Source organism: Crinia signifera, chromosome 7, assembly GCF_055691185.1.
Source record: "Crinia signifera chromosome 7, ASM5569118v1, whole genome shotgun sequence".
NCBI lineage: Eukaryota > Metazoa > Chordata > Amphibia > Anura > Myobatrachidae > Crinia > Crinia signifera.
This window is the reverse complement of record NC_139223.1, coordinates 110,119,277-110,141,357: the sequence shown is the minus strand read 5'-3', so window position 1 is coordinate 110,141,357 and position 22,081 is coordinate 110,119,277. Positions and strand designations below refer to the sequence as shown.

At 44.8% G+C, this 22,081-nt stretch overlaps 1 protein-coding gene across 3 annotated transcripts in view; it reads right to left on the bottom strand.

Annotated features, from left to right (window-relative positions):
- RALB (RAS like proto-oncogene B) overlaps window positions 1–15,724 on the bottom strand; it is a 30,367-nt gene extending 14,643 nt beyond the window's left edge. The window contains exon 1 of one of the 3 annotated variants that reach the window (XM_083153629.1): window positions 15,495–15,724. The gene's annotated coding sequence lies outside the window, so the exon portion shown is untranslated. Of the gene's footprint in view, window positions 1–2,017; window positions 2,153–15,494 lie in introns of those variants that run through there. The other 2 variants (XM_083153626.1, XM_083153627.1) reach the window with 2 other exon arrangements.
- Between the last annotated feature and the right edge of the window lie 6,357 nt (window positions 15,725–22,081).

Genomic DNA, 22,081 nt, shown 5'->3' with positions numbered 1-22,081 from the left:
CTTCTGAGATATAGACAATTGCCCTCATGTTCAGCGGGTCCCGGTTACCTCACTGAACGATATTATCTACCGATATTCAGTGTTCAATATAATTTGGACTAGATCGACCATGCCCCTAGTAGTCTAGTGTATGGGGTTTCACAATCTAATTAAAATTGTGACAATTCTGCAATGTAACCATGACTCCCGAATTAGACATGAGCATACAAGACCAGAACAGTGCATTACAATCCAATACACTATCCTTGCACTCTTCCTCAGAGAGGAGGGGTCTCTGCTTCCTGACATTGTTTCTCCATTATGGATGTAAACTACAGACTTCCTCTTTGTGTATCCAGCCAGATGATTACGTTCAGCTTTGCACATAACATTGCTATTCCTGCTACACATCCTGTCCTTCCCCAAAATCTCTTGAGACACATATTGAGGGAAGTCCGCATGTGCTGCAGTAATCATGTTACACATAGTAAGTTCTTACATGCATCATTTCTGTAAAAAATAAGTAAATAAAAAAAGAAAGCCATCCACCCCCGTGAAAATCACTGGGCAGAGCGAAAATCACTTAACGTCCATACACACCGGGTATGGATAACGATCATGGGCAAAAATCGCTGGACTGAAAAAACAGTCAGTGAATACACACTGGGGTGTATTCAATGCTGCTGGCGAGATGCGACAGGGAGCAGCGATGCGTGTTTGCTGTCACAGCTCACAGGGTCAGTATTCAACTGACCTCTTGCATACGCCGATTTCCCCCTGCTCTGTTTTCGGAGTGAGGGGGAATCGGCGTATGCGGCCGCAAAAACTGCAAGACCCGCGGCTAAATGCGGCGGGCTCCCTGCATTAGCCGCGAGCCTCGCTGTTTGGGGGAATCCTCACCGTCCTCTGACAGCGAGGATTCCCCCGGAACATACAATAGAGTGAGCGGCAGGCGTGGGGGTTAAACAGCGAGTATCGCTTGTTTTCTACGATCCTTACCGGTAAACACCCCTCGCCGGCTGCATTGAATATGCGAGCGTTTTTCAGGTGGTAATACCAGCAGAGGAGTGGCTGGGCCAGCGATGATGCAGGAACATGCATCAGTGCTCACAGCTCCTCTGTACACACTGGACAGCTTTGTTATGCTGGGTACACAACATTAGACAACACCTGTGAATGCCAATAATTAACTATATTGGCAGTGCCGCAGGAGAACAAAAGTGACCATCCACATTTGCTGATATAGGTCATATCTGATATCCCCATATATGCAGTCGCTGATGACGGGGGAGGAGGTTTCTTGACTACCCGCGGCTGATTGTATAGTTACCGATATTGACTGTACACACTGGACAATATATATGCAATATTGTCCATATAGTGTAGGGTCAGAAACCAAATCATTAAAAAAAGGTAAAATAAGACACTACATAGACCTACTGTTTGGTGACAGCATTTAGGTATGAGTTATTACATAGTTAAAAAAAAAGTGAATACAAATTTTTTTTTTTTTTTTTTTTTTAAATAAACACCCATTCAAATACTCCTGCCTAGTAACTACAATAAATAAAATAGGGCAATTAGCCATATATGACTGCTGGGAGGGTACAAGTCTTTATTTTACCTAAGGCTTCAACAAAAAGCCCAATAGGAGGCAAGTAACGAGAACAGATGCAGACACTTCTCGGAACACCTAACAAGTATCATTTTCTTTGCTTATGTGGCTGGCTCTGCATGATCATAGAACACCTAGATAAACTAACCCCTTTCGAGATCAGATTAATCTAAAATCCACAAGGAAAAAATACTACCCTAGATCACCACCAAGAATCAATAGGTGCACTCCCTTAATGTATCTCATCCACCACCCAGCAGACCTTTGTACCTTTAAATATTCCATATATGCAATTAGAACATTGTGCTAAATACTAAGGCTCTATATTTCAGTGACATAAGAATGGCATATGGTATTAGAACATTAATTTATCATAGATAATTTTCCATAGAAATTCTGCAGATAACTATTAAAGCCTCTTACCGTACAAGAGCTCCTCTCTGCAAGTATATCTTATGGACACTGGAGCCAAGCTAGGCAGACATAGATCTGGAAAAGGCTTTCTGTAAGCATACCCGCTTTCTGGCACATGGCCACAACACCAAGAAAAAAATATTTCTGCAGATATAAATGGCTGGAATTACAAACTATTAGGTTTGCTGACATCTGTGTACGTCAGTAGGTTTATAAGAGCTGCCAACAGAAAAAACAGTGCAGATACCTTACTACTAGGGGTCAGGAGGAAACAGTATTCCCATCCCCCAGTCTGACTACATTTAATAGAAAAATAGTGATGTCACAGAGGCCAGACACAGAGAAGGAAGCCTGGAGTACAAATCCTTAAATCCCTTTCCTGTCAGCCTACACTGCTCAGTAAAACAGACTATAGATCAGTGGTGTCAAACTCATGGCCCTCCAGCTGTTGTGGAACTAGACAACCCAGCATGCCATGCCACAGATTTTATATAATTGATTGCTGAAACTGTGGCAGGGCATGCTGGGACATGTAGTTCCACTACAGCTGGAGGGCCATGACTGACCCCACTGCTATAGATCATGTCAAAGGCCACTTAATTCCTATATGATTGCACAACGGTTATCAGTTCTACTGATTAATCATTAACCTGATCAGGGTGGGGAGAAGGAAAAAAAAATCAATCCTGTATTTAAAAAAAAAAAATCCCTATTCAATGCGGCATTCGAAGAGATGCTGTCCAATCCACGGTGGATCGGAGCGACACATCTATGGTGCACCCGCTATGTCTCCGATGATACATCGCTCATCAGTGACATCCTCCACCACAGGACATCGCTGGCAAGGGTCATGATGTAGAGTTCAGCATGGCTGCCACCAACACTCTAATCACTGCCACCATCAGCAAGTGTGTATGCACTTGCCGCATTGGATACACATACAACATGTACTCCGCTTTTAAGAAGTGAAGGCGCCATGCCGTTAGTCACAGCACAATAAAAATAAGTCAAAGGAAAAAAAACGTCAAATGGTTCATAAATAATAGAAGTCCTGGTGTAAAGGTCCATACACACTGGGCGACTATGCCCAGCGATGATCGCCGCTCAGTGCATACACACTGAGCGGCTTTCCCCCTGCCCCGACGGAGGGGTTCTTTGCGCTATGCAAAGCTATCCTGAAAGCCGCTCATCCGCTGGTATAACCAGCAGATGAAAGGCTTTCCCTGTGATGTTGCGGGAGCGTGCAGCCATAAACACTGGGCGGGTTTGAGCTGAAAGCCGCTCAAACCTGCTGTTTTGAGCAACTTTCAGCTCAAAGTCGCCCAGTGTGTATGGGCCTTTAGTTTAAACTGCAGAACAGCAGAATATCTCCTGTAAACATGAAGAATATAGAAGGATTGATAGAGAAGAGCCATGTTGACAGTTCTCTGGAGAATGCTGCTGGGTTAATCTGTGATATTTAGGACGCAGCACATCCAAATTATTGATGAAAAAAATGACTTCATAGAAACGTTTTTCAGAACGGCTCTCTTCCACTACATCTATAGGATGGAATTATTTATAGGTTGTATAACCATAGAAGATTTACCAGTTGTTGGACAGTGGGCTGCTGTGTGTTTAGGCATATGGGGAAGAAAGATAAAAGTGGTCAATTCAGAGCAATGTGAACAGTGGCAGGAGGGAGCACCCAAAGCGATTGAAATTAATGCGCTGTTTTGGTAGAGAATGCCAGTACCCACAGGCGGTTTGACAAGAAACAGCACACAAGCATTCCACCATGATGCAGTTTTTGCTGCACTAGGTCACAAAACAGCATTGTGGATATAGTTCTGACAGGAATAAGCACACAGATTCAAACAGCTCTGGGATCTCCCTCTTGGCCTATTCACATCACAGTGCACTGAACAGACCCAAAGCTTATAAAAATACAATAATTTTTTTTTTTTTAAAGTTAAGAATAATTTAGTATATTATATAGCGCATACATATTCCGCAGCACTTTATCTGCATCAACAAATTAATAAAGATAAAACATTGCAATGCATGAGTCTTGCTGTAATGGAATCAGGAGACCACTGACCCGCAAAAGCTCTGTTTTGTGTCAAGACATTGTTCCCGTTTTCTTACAAGTGTTCTCAGCTCAGCATTGGCCTCCTAAATCTTTCACAAGATCCAGCTCTAGCTGAAAGCAGGAACCACGTCACTGGTGATGTCTCCCCACTTCATAAAACCAGGGAGGAAGAACAGGCATCATTTACTATAGCAGTCTCTCTCCAACCTAATTTGACAAAAGCTTCTAAAAACAGACTTACAAGCCCCAAACAGAAATAAACCTGCAGTAATAAAAAAGTAGTCTATATTTCACTTATACCCCTTTCACATTGCAAATAATTGGTTACCATGTCCCTTAAAGGGGTAGCAACAAAGCTATACGAACCGGTAAAAAAGCAGAGTTCTTACCGGTTTGTTGCAGTGTTGCTTGGTGGTTTCCCGTTCACACTATGGAGGAGGCAGCTCTAAGTACTGCCTCCTCCCCCACCCCCGGATGACATCAGCGAATCGGCATTACTGCCAGTTCGCTGTAGGGATGCGAACATCCCAAAATGAAGGTTCGCGCCGGGACTGACCCGTTTCAAAGTCCAGGTGCAAACCTTCATTTTGTGATGGGAAAGCAGCATTGATGCATATAGTAAACTGACTCACACATTAGCCCTGGTTAGTTCCTGACAGAATCCCCTACCCCAGTGGTTTACAACCTGTGTGCCTAGGCACCCTGGGGTGCCTCAGGACACTTACAGGGGTGCCTTGGGTTGGTGGACCAGGATCAATTCATATTAGTTATTTGCAAAACCAGTGCTGGTGGCTGCCAATCATAATATATGTGGACCAACAGGAGCAAATCCTGTCCCTTGGCACATAACTGTGACATATAAACACAATGCACTTGCTTTTATATTTTTTCCTGAATTTCTCAATAAGAAACATTTGACCTAGGGGTACCTTGAAAACATTTTGATGCTCTAGGGTGCAGTGATTCAAAAAAGTTTGTGAACCCCTGCCCTACCCCTAAACTAGATCTATTCATATATTGAGGCAATCACAGGGTAGCAGACTATCTTTCGAAGCATTTACTTTGAGCGGGATTACTAGTTGCCAAGTGGTCACTGGTACAGGGCATACTGTACCAGTACATGAACAATGTATTTATTGTTCTATCCAGAAAGGAATATATTTTCCATACTTTTGTGAAATTTAATACATACCTTTAGCAAATGCTCTTTATAGATTTCTTAATATAACAGTCACATTCAACATTCCACACCAATGGAAGAATACAATACATGGGTTCACTAAAACTAGAAATACAATTACCGTTCCATCCCTTACAGATGTGTCCTCTAACACTGGATTTAGTAATGCCAAACAGCCCCTCTTGGTGCAATAGGTCCTGGGCAATTTTGCAACCACAAGCATCTTTTGTGCTCAAACTGTCTTGTTTACATAAAACATCTTAAGGTGACAATACTACTATACTCTGAAGACAGCAGCGGCGGCGGGGGAGGGAGGTAAAGGAATGCCTGTGTGCGGCATCCATTCACCTCCTGTCCAATGGCGGGGGGTGCGCGTGGGGACTGGGGGCAGCCTAGCAGCTTACCTTAGTGCTGGGCTGCCCCCAGCAGCATTCCGGGTACGGCGGCGTCGATCGGCACTTGAAGAGGACATTGCGCTGTCATCTTCAAGCGCCGGGAAGGAGCGGGAGGGGGGTGCGGGCGTTAAAGCCCATCCGGTGTAAATGCCCCTAAACGCTGGGTCGCACCCGGCTTCAACCAGGGTCCAAAAAGCCGGGTGCGACCCGGCGTTTTGGTCTAAAAGGGGTATTCGCTAGACTGAACTGATGAATTGGATATGCACCTTTTGTATGTCTGTGTGCTAATGACAAAAGGGGAAGACTAGATAGGCCAAGTGGTTCTTATCTTAAAGTTTGCTCTGCATAATCTGCAAACCCTGTGTGGTTCCAGTCACAGCCAAACATCTCTACTACCCAATGAGTGATGTTTCATGGTGTCTGATGAGATTAATGCTGGGTACACACCTGGTGGGAACAAAAACCTGGTAATTTATGGGAGCATATGACAATAAACCATTAGCTCCCAAATGCTGGAAAATGTCCAAAAATAATAATTCTGATAAAAATTTTAATCAAATGGATTTGACCAATTTGTCTCAATGCCCAATGCCTATTTTCCTGTGTTTGGGTCAAATGATTGAATACCATACATTACCAGATTTTTGTTCCCTCCAGACTAGGGAGGCCAATCCCTAAGAGTCGGCGGGATCCCGTGATTTTGGTATAAAAACGGCAGGATTTGAATCCCAGTATTGAGCCTTCCAATCCTGGGATTGCAGGATTAGTACCAGATTGCAAAATACCGGCAGGCAGCAGTGCTGCTGTTCGAAACATTGCACTTTAGTGGCATGGCAGTGCACGTCACGCTAGACAGCCTGGCCGCAGCACATGGTTCTGAACTTGGTCACCTGGCCACACGCCTGCTGTGTTGCTCCGTCGCCTGCACGCTGTGCAACTCCCAGCCGCCCGCTTGTGGGGGTTTAGGTCCTACTACTGCCTGTCAACATCACTGTGAGTGACAGGGCAGATGGGATAGGGAGAAATGGTGGGGGTGGTCTGCCTTTCAGTGATATTCGGGTCGGGCACTTTGGGAGGACGGGGGTGTTTTTTTTATCAGGGAGACCAATCCCGGGATTGAGCATTTTTTAAATCCCGGGATTGACAAAATGCCCCGGAAGTGGCATCCGTACTTCAGACAGCTAAATCTTTAGGGGCCAGATGCACTACACTTTTAAAGTGATAAAATGGAGTGATAAAACCACCAACCAGCTACTGCATGACATTTTTAAAACACAGTCTGTGACATGGCAGGTAGAAGCTGATTGGTTGGCTGTATCACTCTCCATTTTATCCCTTTTGAAGCTTAGTGCATCTGGCCCTAAGTGTGTACCCAGCTTTTGGTGGAAATTTTGAAAAAACAAAAAAAAATTAACTACACCATTCCATACGCTTATTCTGGGTGTCTTGCAAGGTATGGCATATTGCTATTTGTCTGCATATTAACTATAGGGATCCCAGCAGTCACAATCCCAACGCTAAAAGAATCCCGGCTATTCTCTCTTGTGGGGATCCAGCAACCAAGGCGAGCCATTGTGCCCGCAAGAGGCCTTCTTGCACTCCCACCCAATCAGCATTCCAGCGATCATGACACTGGCAAATCATACTTAACCTGGTTTAACATCAGCTGCGGAGAGCCGGCATCGGGAAGTGCATACACACTTGCCAATGCCTGCGGGGGAAGGTGCGATGAGGGGAGCGGCGTTAATGAGGACCTCCCTCATTAACGATATTTCTCAAAAGGACCCGAGAGAGAGAGAGAGAGATCTTACTAGATTACCTAGTGTGTATGGGGTTATAGAACATATCTATATAAATGTCGTAGTGTTCATTCTAGCACCCGCTATCTATGAAAACCCATACAGTTCCTCTTCCCTAGCCTGGGGTGTCGCAGTCTGCTGTGGTGTTTCTAGCACAGGTCTGGCTTGCACATCAGTGCTGATATACAGACCACACTGTGCTAGAAGCACTACAGAAGACTATTACACCCCAGGCAGGGAAGAGGAACTGCATGGGTTTTCAAAGATAGTGGGTGCTAGAACGAACACTAATGAAAGAGGAAACGTATACTCATAGCTAGCGTTACACATTAAACCCACAGAGTCAGATATTCTTTAGGCTTTCCACAAGTTTGTCACTCATAATGAGTAACAAATCAAACACTGTAATGTGTGAAGCAGAAGTCAATGTACGCAAGCACTCTGATTAAGAAATCTAAGGTAATGCAATAAAGATTGTATTCACTTCCATATGATTTCCAGCTATTAATACAAATTAACATAAATCCCATGTAGACACAGTTTGTAGCTCTGCCCAGCCTATATGTGGATTTGTCAGAAGGGAGTGCCTCAATATCAAGACTACATTATCTATATTTAAACATCTGCAGGTTTGTGTGGGTGTGTTTTTGCTGTTAGCACACATTTACAGAGAAAGAGAAAAATATGTTCTTTTAGGAGAACGTCTCTTCATCACTATGGGCTTGACTGCAAAATCACGTGTACTGCAAATGGGGAAAATTAAAGTTCAGAGAGTTAAAAGGTGCCCACACACTAGAACGATTTTTTGGGCCAATTGGCCGATTTCCGATAAATCGACCGATATATCGTCCAAAGTTTACCGATAATCGGTCGAAAATCGGCCGATACCGGTCCGATGCGCGCTCCCGTGGATCTTTAGCTGAATCTTCTGATCTTACGTGCTGCACAAAAGATCAGAAGATTTAACAAAAGATCCATAGGAATGCACACTGGATCTTAAGAAAAATCTTTGGTAAAGATGTGCGCTTGCCTGAAATCTTTTGTCCAGGACAGACAAAAGATTTCAAGGCTAATTTATGCGCACATCTTACGATCGCAGATCTTTCTAGTGTGTGGGCACCTTTAGGTTTAGGTGTTGTGTGTTCGAACTGAAATCTAAATTGCAGTCTAAAAATAAAGCAGCCAGCGAGTATTTACCATGCACAGAATCAAAATCACTCACCCAAATCTAAAGGGTGGCCATACACTGATTTTTTGCAGCAGTGTATGGCAAGCCAATTCTCCTTGAGCCACCAGGACCTTCCTGGCCAGTAGGATAGCCTGTGGTCCTGGACATTTGATGTATTAGATGCAACCCCATTTCCCGCTGCTAGGAGGGGGCATGAGTCGGTAGTGCAGCAGGTCTGACCTCCCACTGATGCCCACCGGACCATGCAAAACATCCAGTTTGGCCACTTTTCACCCGATTTCTGTGCTCAATCTGTAGGAATAGGGTGAAACGTGGCTAATAAGTCTAGTGTATGGCCAGCTTAACGCTCTCTGCACATATTACATTTGCCCCACCTGGAGTGCACATGGTTTTCTCATTATCAGAAAAAAATTGTCCTGCGATCAGGTATGAATTAGGCACCTTGTTTCAACACCAGTCAGAAGAAAAGGAAAAAAAAAGGAGCTCAAAGAAGTAATAAATGGGGCCATTTATCCCTATCAATTTTTAGACCCACTTCTAGTGACTTATTTTGGATAATTTAATTCTTAATTGGATCAAGATTTGTAAATCACACCACAATTTGACAGTGGACCCAAAACTACCAATAATGCCCATGGATAGGAGAAGAGGAAAAACTGCTCTCCAGTCCCCACACATTTATCTTATGTGCAGACCGTCCGACCTCCGGATCGGATCTAAAGTGAGCAGGATCGCGCATCGGACCAGATGGGATGTCATAAACTACGCAATTTGGGCTATTTCACCCGATTTCTCTGCACGATCCTCCAGAATCAGGTGAAGTCGGGCCCAAATCGCGTAGTGTATGGGGGCCTTAAGTCATTTCAACAGTTAAATACAGCCATGTTAATAGACAAACTACAGCATTTTAATAGTGTTTTGTTTGTAGTTATAATACAAACAGTTAGAACATTGTAAATTGCATTACTAAAATGTCACTATGCCAGGTTCAACCTAACAGGGTTCTCCTTGTGAGGGGCCACATTTTCACTAAAACTGGCCCCTACATACAGTAATAAAGTGTCTTCAATGCCTCCTCTCACATTCAGGGTTCCTGGGACAAATCCTCTGTTAAAGGGGGGAAATTCAGTTTTGGGCTCTCATAGCTCCTGCCTAAACCAACAAGAGCTATTAGTATTTTTTTGCTATGCTAATGGGTTCAAGGAAAAGGAATATTTTGGTGCCCAAACTGCCATTTCAAGAGCATGCCTAATACTGAATGTTTTTACAAGCTTTATGTGTTAAACCTAGTACATTTAGACGTGATAATTAATGGACAATGCACAACCTCACATCACCTGTGTGATGACCATTAATTACATGCACAAAAAAAGAATTCTCCCAACAGGACAGGAATTTTGCTTAAGATCCTTAATTAAAAAGGTTGTTAAATGTGTTACAATTCACGGTACTCTTTACCTAGAACGGCGCCCACGATTGAAATCGCGGGCGTCGGGGGTAAAAATCGCGGTGATCGCGGTCATCGCGGGTAAATCGGGATGGCCGCGATGCCCGCGATTTTCCCATAGGGAACAATGTTAAAAAGCCTGATTGACCGCGATTTTACACTTAAATGCCTCAATGGACCCGATTTGGGCATAGAAATCAATGTAAAATGGGCCACACAGCCCAAATAGGGCCAATGAACCGTTAAATGTCCCCCAAAATTTTTAACGCCACCCCACGATCCACGCCAACCCGAAGCGTGGCGAGCGCAGCGAGCCCGCGAGGGGCGGCGGTACGCGTCCTCCGACCTTTTCATGCCCTACTATCCACGTCGGCGTGGTGTGAGAATATAATAGTGTGGCGAGCGCAGCGAGCCACCGAGCCCGAAGCGTGGCGAGCGCAGCGAGCCCCGCGAGGGGACGCGGATACCTTCACAGGTAGACGCGTCCCCTCGCGGGCTTCACAGGTGTCTGGGTCGCCACGGACACCTGTGAAGCCCGCGAGGGGACGCGTATAACTGTGAAGGTATCCGCGTCCCCTCGCTGCGCTCGCCACGCTTCGGGCTCGGTGGCTCGCTGCGCTCGCCACACTATTATATTCTCACACCACGCCGACGTGGATAGTAGGGCATGAAAAGGTCGGAGGACGCGTACCGCCGCCCCTCGCGGGCTGCGCTCGCCACGCTTCGGGTTGGCGTGGATCGTGGGGTGGCGTTAAAAATTTGGGGGGACATTTAAGGGTTAATGGGCTCTGTGGCCCATTTAACATTGATTCCTATGCCAAAATCGGGTGGATTGAGGCATTTAACAGTAAAATCGGGTCCATCGCGGACCCGAAGCGTGGCGAGCGCAGCGAGCCCGCGAGGGTCGTCGGTACGCGTCCTCCGACCTTTTCATGCCCTACTATCCACGTCGGCGTGGTGTGAGAATATAATAGTGTGGCGAGCGCAGCGAGCCACCGAGCCCGAAGCGTGGCGAGCGCAGCGAGCCCCGCGAGGGGACGCGGATACCTTCACAGGTAGACGCGTCCCCTCGCGGGCTTCACAGGTGTCTGGGTCGCCACGGACACCTGTGAAGCCCGCGAGGGGACGCGTATAACTGTGAAGGTATCCGCGTCCGCTCGCCACGCTTCGGGCTCGGTGGCTCGCTGCGCTCGCCACACTATTATATTCTCACACCACGCCGACGTGGATAGTAGGGCATGAAAAGGTCGGAGGACGCGTACCGCTGCGCTCGCCACGCTTCGGGTTGGCGTGGATCGTGGGGTGGCGTTAAAAATTTGGGGGGACATTTAAGGGTTAATGGGCTCTGTGGCCCATTTAACATTGATTCCTATGCCAAAATCGGGTGGATTGAGGCATTTAACAGTAAAATCGGGTCCATCGCAGGTTTTAACATTGATTCCTATGGGAAATCGGGAGCATCGCGTCGCGGGCATCGCGGGTGCATTTATGGCCGGCCGCGACGCGACCGACACGATTTCAAAGTTTAACATTGGTTTCAATGGGAAATCGCGGGCATCGCGTCGGTCGCGTCGCGGCCATACATAAATGTACCCGCGATGCCCGCGACGGGCGCCGTACTAGGTAAAGAGTACCCAATTCACTTACTCATTACAAAAGCTCATATGAATAGAAAACCCTTCCAGTGATAGCAAGTACAAGTCCTGGTTTACAGGTTGTCTGCTGCTGACCTCCTTATGAAGTATATGGTCTTTAGGGCAACAAGCATTGGGTCGAACACTGAAGGCTGACCTGGCTTAGGTCGACATGCCTAAGGTTGATACGGATGGAAGGTCGACAGTCAAAAAAGTATTTTTCCTTTTTTTGAGACATGTGATAAGGCGGTATTTCATGCCCTACTGTCCACAAGGGCTGGGAGAGAGACTAAAAGAGTCTGCCGAGTGTAGCAAGGCACCGTACCCGAAGCATGGCAAGCACAGCGAGACATGCAAGGGGACACGGTACACCAATACAGTGTCCATGTCGATATTGGGGACAAAAAAAAAACCCTGAAAAACTCATGTCAACCTTTTGACCATCAACCTGATTCGGGTGTCGACATAAGCCCAATAACCCATACCCCTTATGACAGTGATGACTAACCTTGACACTCCAGCTGTTGTTAAACTACATATCCCAGCCTGCCCTGCATCAGTTTTAGCATGGCCAAATAGTAAAACTGTAGCAGGGTATGCTGGGATGTGTAGTTCAAAAAAAGCTGGAGTGTCAAGGTTAGTCATCACTGCCTTATGAGATGGTGAAGTGCTGTTCTGGCATGATTATGTTTCTAAACATTCAACGAACAAGTATTTGTTTTTGACACTATGAGATAAGTTTTCTAAAACTTCTAAAAAATGGAAAGGAGATGATTTTTGTGCATAGCGTCCAGACTGTCTACTATTTCTTTATTGCATCCTACAGAATAATACAATCTGATTGTATGATATGGGCAACGCTTTCCCAAACACCACAGGTTTTAGTGCTTTCCATGCTTGAGCATAGGTGACACAATTAGTACCTTAGTTATTTAAATGTAACCCTCTAAATTGAATTCTGAATATCACTGATGCTGTGTACACACGGGGTAATATGATTGCTGGGGATATATTGCTAGCAATATATCCCCAGCAATCATATTGCTCAGTGTCACCATTTCATCAGCGATGAAAAGGAGACACTGCTACGGGGCGGAGGGGGAGCGCAGCAGCAGCAGACGCTGCTGCTGTCACTTTGATGGGAGTAGGGAGGGAGCAGCGGCACGGGGCTGGGGAGATCAATGCTGATCTCCCCGGCGCTGACCTTCCGGCACAGCGATCGCCGGGGAAAGCCGCTGGTCGCAGGAGCATGCTCTTGCGACCATTAGGCAGTGCACACGGGAGAGCGCAGCTGGCGACCATATTCCCAGCGATTTTACATGAAATTGCACCCGTGTGTACTCACCTTAAAACATGAACTATGACTATACCAAACTTTCATCCAACTAGTTGGATGGAATCAAAATGTAGTACTGGATGGGAGAAAATGTGATTTGTAATTTAGTAATCTGCTCCCAAAATCTGGCAACTGACAAAAAGAAGTCAGACAAGGTGGTGTGTGGGCTATTTCACACGCTCCGGCTCCTGCCAGGCGGCGAAATCCTGCATGGCTAGGAAGCCGTGCCACACACAGTAGTTTACAATGGAGGGGATGGCCACAGCCCGGCAGCTGTCCCTTCCAGTGGTGGGATCCGGCTGCAACCCGGCGGCTGGGCCGTCACGTGTGAATGGACACATTTGTGTCCATTATTAACTGCTGTGAGCGGCATTGCTTCCTGGCCGTGCGGGATTTCACCACCCGGCCGGAGCGTGTGAGATAGCCCTATTTAAATCTGTTTGATTTAAACAAATTGACAATGTTTTTGTCCACTTTTCTGGGTTTGTGAACAAATTGATGCTCCAACCAGTTGGACGAAAAAGTTGGTCTAGTGTGGCAAGCAGTTTGCCTTGAGAACAGAGGTTGGGAAAGCCTGGCCGAGGAACAATCAACTAAAAAAAAAAAAAGAGTGATCCTGAACCTGCCAATACTTAGGTGATTTCATGGTCTGAAAAAACATTATATTACTAAAACAATTAGTGTACAAAAACCTGATATTTCCTTTCAGAGTGTTCTGTTTTTCAACAAATTACGCAACCTCTTTTACCACGAATAACCAAAATGCACAAAGAAAACACAGAAATACCCTCACTATCAATTTACACATTTTATTTGTGAGCGATTGCATATCCGTTACTTTAGTTATATTTTAGCTTTTTTCTTGATCTGAAATAGGATTTTTCCTAAAACAATGCAATGCACTCAAATGTCTTTGTATGTCTCTCATTCTAAAACTTGTCATACATTAGAATGTAAGTTCTCATGTGCAGGGCCCTCTTTACTCATGTGCTTTTCTTTCTCTTAAGGCCCCCATACACTGGTCAGATTTGTCTGACTACGATTTCCCTTGAAATTCTCCTGCCTCTCCCCTGGGAGGCTTCATCCAATTGTGCACTAGATGTTCCATCTTTTACGTGAAATTTGATCGCATGCACCTATTATGGATGGGATGGGTGTTAAAAGGAATGGCCAAAAGATCCTGATTGGCTGTTCGGCATTCCATAGACTCATGTTATATTAATTAACATGAGAGTCTATGGAGGGCCAAACAGGCACCATCTTCAGTGGAATCTCGCTCATTATTGGCTGTGGGTTTCTGACATCAGTGGGATACTCCATGAAAGCTGTGTCACGTCAGCAGGGTACCTCGCTTTGGATCTGAGAAAATCTACTTGACGAGGGGACCCAAAGTCATTTTTTTTCCAGATTTTTTGACACCACCTATGAAATAGAATTTGCACAGTATGAAATCAGTGAACTGGTTTATTCGGGTCATGCAGCGTTGGCTGCAATGGGGTTGGGAGTTCAAAAATGTCAAATGGAATACGAAGAACCGGATGAGATACATCGCGGGTGCTTAAAAAGCACTTGCGATGTAGAGCAGATGTGACCAATTGGAGCTCATCTTATGTCCTGCCGATGCGACCACAGGGTCTGGGTCCGATGCGCACTGGATTGCTCATTGGAACGGGGACATGTCACATACTGTAAATCTGATTCTGTACAATTATATAGCCCCATCCATCAGAAATCAGACCAGTGTATAGGAGCTTTTACTTGAACCATCTTCCCTGACAAGATCAAGGTTTTCTGCCTCACTGTGATACTTATCGCAGTATCAGGCTCATGCAGCAATTGTACTCGACAGTCTTCAGCCCTGTTGCTTAATCATTTATGTACTGTAATTAGGTGCTGTGGATCCCTTGTGGTGCCAGATAAATAGTTACAATTCATTCTATTTAGTTTACAGAAACTCAGACCTCCCCATATTTTAAACATTAATTACATAATTCTTCAATTGCTCACAATTTTCCTTTAGGAAAACGCAATGAATATTTCAGGTCACTATTTGTCATTTTAATAAAAAAGTCACTTATTAAATGCTCATTTGTGGGTGATCACACTCTGTTCTCGCGGAGACGTTTCAGTGGTTTATACACAGTACACGGAGATAACAGGTCTCTATTGGAAACTTTCCATTAGAAAAAGGTCATAAGAAATATACTGTAGTCGTACGAAGTGTCACATTTATTGGAATTGAAATGATATTTTTATAATATCTTACTGACAGCCATGCCCAGCTTTTGAGACATACCAAAACCTACGGGGCAGACAGACAGCCACCGGGGGCGCCTTGGGCAGGGAGAGAACAGAAAGACGCGAACAACGCAGAGAGACACACGGGGATGGCACTGAGAAACAGGCAGAGAATAAGCGGCACAGCAACACGTTACCCGAAATATAACACCCGACCCAACGTATCTATATGGGAGTGTATATTTGTGTGTCCAGGCCGGTCCCTCACCTCCGGGTGTCTCCTTTCCTCTTTTCCCCAGTTCTCCTTCTCTCGGTCTCCTACTCTCCGGGCGCGGCCACTCTTCCTGCAGCCGCTACGGCTCGCAGGCGGGGACAGTTGTTTTCCACAACGCGCTGCTACGGAGCGGCAGCTGGATCCTAAATCTGAGCGCGAATTTAAGCTTTCTGCACATGCGCATTGCGCACTCAATTATTTATGTTTTTTTTCTTCCGGGTGTCACTGACTGTTCCAGGGTCCGACGCCCGGAGGCTGCCAAGCCTGGACGATCTGTCACTCTCTAGGCTAGCTGGTTTAAGCTATCTGTCCTAGCCTATCCCTTGACAGTTTCAGCTGAGGCCATGTCGGGGCTTGTAGTTTTACAGCAGCTGGACACCCACAGGCTGGCAAAGCCTGGGCAAGCCCTTTTTGGGGGCCTTAAAATGCTGCCTTATTATCGCACCTTTCCAGCTCACTTCTCACCCTCATTCCCAACTCATCGGTAACTATTGACCTCATTACAGGTAATGTGACTTTGCTTGATATTGGCCCTTAATCTGGTTCACTCGCAAAGGAAAATTTCTTCTCAAATGGACAAAACCATGTGCCCTGCAGGTGGGGCAGATGTAACTTGTGCAGAGAGAATTGGATTTGGATTGATTTGGATCGATGGACCAATGTTGGGTGCATGCACAGGTGCATTTCTGCTCATGTGCATACGCCGGGTGCGTGCGGCCATGGCGAACAAACTGTTCGGAGGGCGTTTGGTGTTAGTGGATTGCTATGCCAATGGGAACGCCCAGCATTTCATGGGAATTCCCATGAAACCGTTGGGCGTTCCCATTGTATTCGGTCCGTGACGTGGTTGTTAGGGTGGGCCCTCTGCCCTACCACTTCCTGCTGAATGTCCACGCATATCTAATGTTATCTGAGAGTAACCTTAGATTATGCATGGATAATAAGTATCCCAGTTCAGTATTTTTAATGCAATAGCGATAGAATCATGGGTCTTCAAACTGTGGCCCTCCAGATGTTATGAAACTACAAATCCCAGCATGCCTTGCCACAGTTTTTAACACTCCCTTATAGCAAAACTGTGGCAAGGCATGCTGGGATTTGTAGTTTTACAACATCTGGAGGGCCACAGTTTGAAGACCCATGTGCTAGATCTTGTTGCGATCACTGCTCCCTGCTATATGTCTCCTGGGTCCCTCAAGGAGTATTCAGATATCTGAAAGGAAAACAGAGGGGGTGCTCCATAGTGCAGTATTTTTATTATTAAATATCAGATTTTGCAGTTTCACACAAAAAGTGGGAGTCATACTCAGTGGCGTAGCTAAGTTCTGGGCGCCCCCGCCCCGCCAAGCACACCCCCCGCCGCCCATGCAAGCCCCCCCAATCCCCCGCAGCCTTACCTATCACGCTGGTCCCGGCTGCTATGTTCTTCTGCTGAGGACCACAACAAAATGGCCGCCCCCATACAGCAGACAGTTTCAGAGAACTGTGGCACAATCAAAGAAAATAGTGATTTTTTTATATAGAAAATTTCACATAGAAAATTTAAAAATAAACTTCAAAAAAATAAAGATACAAGACAAAAATGTAACAGCCCCAGCATGGGTCAGTCATTAGCATGACAGATGATAGAGTTCCACTGGATGTTTTTGATGAGTATATGGATCAGTGACTGATTACAGGGACAAACGCAGGATTTTCAGAAGGGAGTTTCCAGAGGGGCGGAGCAAAGCACGGAGATGGACACTTAGGTGACCCAGTATATGCCAGTTTATGAGTTAAAGTACTATAGATAGACCAAATGTACATAAATAATAATAAAAAAATTAAATATATATATATATATGTGTGTATGTATATATATATAGATATATATATATATACACACACACACATATATATATATATATATATATATATATATATACACACACACAACAGCAGTGTAGACCCCTGGGCGTAGCAATGTATTGGGGCCCCTACCAATCCTCCAGCGGTAGGGGTGGGGGGAGCTTTGCTGTCCCACGGGTGGTAGGGGATATTATATCAACCGCGTAGGGCCTGGATCAGTAATTTCCACTAATTACCCCTTTACTGCACAGATAGTGGGAGATGGGGTGGGAGAAGGAAGCATTGGGCTGAATAAAGGGGCCCTGATACATAACTTCAAGGGTGGTAGAGGATGTTTAATATGCAGTGGAGGGGTGTATAGTTGAGTGGGCTTATTATTCATAATTTTCTGGTGGGAGGACAGCTTGCTTGACTGCAGATATCTCCAGTTCCCGGAAATAGATTTCTAAAGCTGTGTACACATGGGGGAGATATGGGCTGAAATCGCTGGAAATATGGTCGCTGGCGACCATATTGCCAGTGATGGGTGCGCTCTCCCATTTTCAGCCCCGTACTAATCGCTGCTCGCAGGAGCTTGCTATATATATATATATATATATATATATATATATATATATATATATAATTATTATTTATTGCACTTTAAGAAACACATATATGCACTGGCCAGTGTTTAAAAATACAACAGAACTAACAATTCATAAACAATACACTAAGAAATTCCATCAATATCCTGTTTCTGAGACATTGGTGGTTAACCTATAGTTTAAAGCTGGTTGATTTGACTCATAGGTTTTGGAAAAAAAAAATTAGAAAAAAAAAATATATGAATATTATTAAAAACAGTCTATGCCAGTGGTTCCCAAACTTTTTTGAATCACGGCACCCTAGAGTGTCACAATATTTTTCAGGGCACCCCTAAGCCAAAAGTTTGTTACCAAAAATAAAAAAAATATTAAAGTTGTGCTTAAATGTCATTCTTAGGTCCAGTTATATGGTGAAGAAAATGATTCACTTCTGTTTATCCACATATTTTATAATTGAAAGCCACAATCACTGATTTTGCTTATTACATTGAACATAAATAATTTTAATTGGTTCTGGACCAACAATCTGAGGCACCCCTGCAAGTGCTCCGAGGCACCCCAGGGAGCCTAGGCGCACAGTTTGGGAACCACTGGTCTATGCAATCCTCTATAGAGGTTGATGTTTTGGCGTTTTATTTATGTGTCCATTAAAGGGAGATAGGGGCATGCACTCCCTATTTCCCTGTCTGGCCAGACAGTGTATTTAAAAATACAGATGGGAGAATTCTCCAGAGTACCTGCTCAATGTAGTTCACCCCAATTGGGGCTCTGTTAATGATGACCTCACCTTGCAGAAATAGGAAACCTGGATTGTTGGTATAAAGCTGGAATTTTTCCCTCGCTTAAAGGTTTATCCTTTGCTGTGGTAGTGGTAACTAGAGCAGGTAAGTTCTCACAGTGAGATGGATGTTTTCAGCCCAAAGAATTGTTTAAATCAGGGCTGTGGAGTCGGTAGATAAATGGTCCGACCCCGACTCCTCATACGGCTGACCCCGACTCCTCGACTCCGACTCCTCTGTATTAATATGCGAATGTATTTGATACATTCCTTGAAGGAAAGAAAGGCAACATACATATTATTACTACAGAAACTAGAGGCTGGGACGCCAACAGTCTACTGTATTGAACAGTTTAAGCAAAGGACAAACACAATGTTTGTCCGCTGGTTTGCTTGCTCGTCACCGTTCAATTCACGGACACAAGGAACGATTTCTTTACCGAATCGTTACTGGCGACGAAAAATGGTGCCTGTACATCAATATGAACCAGCGTAAGGAATGGCTTAGCCAAGGTAAACAAACGACCCCGCGCATGAAACAAGATCTTCATCCGCGTAAAAAGATGTTGTGCGTATGGTGGGAGAGCTTGGTTGAATGAATTTTTCGAGGTATTGAAAACCTTATTGAACGTTGGAAATAAGTTGTAAACTACAAGGGAGAATACATTTATAAGTATTGGTGCTCCGAATTGTGCGTTGCGTGCCATATAGTGAAGCACAGGAAAAGTAGGGATGTGCATCGGCCACTTTTCGGGTTTTGGGTTCTGATTACCTTGAGGTTTTGGGTTCTAATGGGTTTTGGCAAAACACCTCCTAAGTGTTTTGTGTTTGGATTTCTTGGGTTTTGGGTTCTGATTTTTTTGTTAAAAAAGCATAAAGGTACTGCAGTGCACCAGCAGCATGGAATTATTTTTTACCGTCCCACACAGCACAAGTATTATTTTTTAATTAAATTAGATATAGCAGCCTAGTATGTACTAGGTAGGTACACTAGGTAGGCAGAACCACTTTACTTTAGAGTAACTAAATAATACTGGCAGATTCAGTGCAGGCAGCACCAGTGGAATATATATATAATACAATTAAGTCATTATTAATATATAATATTACAGGCACAGCACAGCACCAGAGGTAGGCCCCAGCACAGAGGAGACAGTAGTACTACAGGTACACAGTTAGACTGTTCTCCTAAGCAGAGAGGAGAACAGAGTACACAGCAGCACTGAGGGAGACAGCCCCAGCGAATAAAATAATTAATTACAGCACAGCACACCAGAGGTAGACCGCACAGAGGAGACAGTAGTACTACAAGTACACAGTTAGACTACACAGCAGCACTGAGAGACAGCACCAGCGATTGAAAAATGTTGCGCTCAAGTTTAAGCCCCAGCAGCAGCACCAACACACCCTCTCCCAACCCACTACTTAACTGGAGTGAAGATGGCGGGCGCGGCAGCCGCTTTTAAAGCCTTGCGAAATCCGGCGCCGGGAGATGACGTTCTGACCAAGCGGACGGACCCGAGTCAGGCGGGAATCTCCGAGCATTGCTCGGAATCGGGCTCGGAATGATGACGTCCGTGGGGGCTCGGATCTCCGGAATCCAAGTCTGCACATCTCTAATGAAAAGCATGCTTTTTCATGGTCACTTAACGTGTTCGTTTTGCGGTTACGTGAGGCACTGCATGCATTGGTCTTTATTCTTACAGTAGAGAAGTCCTAATTATAATTTTCGGAGTCGGAGTTGGAGTCGGTGCATTGTTTGCCGACTCCGACCCCAGGTACTCGAAATTTGCTCCAACTCCGACTCCACAGCCCTGGTTTAAATGACGCGTTTCTCCACCTCCCTGGGGTGTCAGCGGCTTCCTCAGATAGTAGGTTGCCATGGTAGCCCGTATAACATAAAATGCCAATGTGTCAGCCCCGCATACAGAAACATACTAATGTCGACAGCCTGTAGAATTTATGGAAATGCAAAACAGGTAAACAAGCAAATTTTCTAAATGGAATGTGAGAATGCTGTGCTTCAAACAATAAAGAACTACATGAATACTGTCGGAACTGATTACACTGGGATTGACAGTCCACTAAAACGGAAATCAGCGCTATGGCACTGTAGATCATGCAGTGATGGAAAACTAAGTTACAAAAAAACAGTGTAAGCCAGTTGACTCGTTCAGGCCCCTGGAGGAAAGTGTCCCCAGTTTATGAATCCAGTGCGCCTCTTTGCGTAACAGCCGCAGAGATCTATCGCCTCTGCGTGCCTGTGCAGGTTCATGGTCAATAATCATGTACTTAAGTTGAGAAATATTGTGACCAAACAGCAGATAGTGTCTGGCAATTGGCTGATCACTGCTACCACTGTTGTACGCAGCCCGAATTGCAGTTTTGTGGGCTGCCATTCTCTCAGGGTCCACTCGGTTTTGCCTACATACCCGAGGCCACAAGGACAGGTAATAAGATAAACAATAAAACGAGTGGTACATGTAACCCGATGCCCGATCATGTATCTGCGCCATCTTTACCAATGCCCCACAGACTGCACAATTCAGTTGGTAAAGATTTTCCTCATCCACATTCAGGGCACATATACACTCCCACTGGTTACCCCCTTGCTTAAGCCCCTCCCACCTAGAATAATTTATTTGGAGTATTCAGTTATTATTATTTTTATCTTTCCATCAAAAGGAATTTTTCCGTTTTTTTTCAATGAAGAACCATTGGATAATGAATCATTGAAGCTAATAAAATATTTGCTTTGAAATCTCCCCTGATGAAGTCATCAAGACGAAATGCGCAGGGTTATCAAGCATCTTTTATACTACATTGGGAAAAAATACTAGTACGTCGTTTTATATCATTGTTTTATATCATTATTTAATTTATGATTCGAATGCAAATAATAAAAATGAAAAATCCCTCTATACAAAAAACAAAAAAGTGTAGAAAAGTCCCAAGGCGCTATCTGTCCTTGCAGCCACCGACCCAAATGGAGGAACACTCAGAACTCCTCACTGGCAAGTACTGTAGAACGAAGAAGGGTCTCGACGGCGCTGAACAGGTATGTCCCTCGAAATGTGTGTTGCTCGTGATGTAGGGCAAAAGATATATGAAAAAACGTATTAGATTTTTCAAAGAGGAAAAAAGGGGTGTTTAAAAAACACTTGGTGGGGGGATTTGTACCCAGACTCACAGGGTAGGGGTGTGGTAAAGGTGTATAAAGGTATCTTTTTTAAGGGGTCCACCCGTGCAGATAGAAAATAGCTGGAGTACCAAGATAGTGGAACAGTGTCCAAGATG